Genomic DNA, 707 nt, shown 5'->3' on the forward strand with positions numbered 1-707 from the left:
CTTGAATCCTGTGTTCAGTGTTGGGCCCCTCACTACAAGAAGGACATTGAGGTGCTAGAGCGTGTCCAGAGAAGGGCAATGAAGCTGATGAGGGGTCTGAAGCACAAGTTTTATGGGGAGCAGCTGAGGGAACTGGGGTTGTTTAGTCTGGAGGAAAGGAGGCTGAGGGGAGACTTCGTTGTCTACAACTGCCTGAAAGGGGGTTGTGGTGACGAGGATGTTGGTCTCTTCTCCCAAATAACTAGTGATAGAACAGGAGGAAATGGCCTCAAGTTGCACCAGGGGAGGTTTGAACTGGATATTAGGAAAAATTTCTTTACTGGAAGAGTGGTCAAAAATTGGAACAGGCTGCCCAGGGAGGTGGTGGAGTCACCATCACTGGAGGTGTTCAAAAAATGTGTAGACGTGGCATTTCGGGACATGGTTTAGTAGGCATGATGGTGTTGGCTTGACGGTTGGATGTCAATGATGATCTTAGATCTTAGAGTTCTTAAAGGATGCTCTTAGGTCATCTTAGAGGATGATCTGAAAGGACTCTTCCAACCTTAATGATTCTATGATTCTATCATCAACTAGATCAGGTTGCTCAGAGCCCAGCCCAAACTGACCTTGAATCTCTCCAGGGATGGAGCATCTACCACCTCTCTGGGCAACCTGGGCCAGTGTTTCACCACCCTCATTGTGAAACATTTCTTCCTTAGATCTAG

The sequence above is a fragment of the Phaethon lepturus genome, unplaced genomic scaffold (assembly GCF_000687285.1).
Source record: "Phaethon lepturus isolate BGI_N335 unplaced genomic scaffold, ASM68728v1 scaffold801, whole genome shotgun sequence".
NCBI lineage: Eukaryota > Metazoa > Chordata > Aves > Phaethontiformes > Phaethontidae > Phaethon > Phaethon lepturus.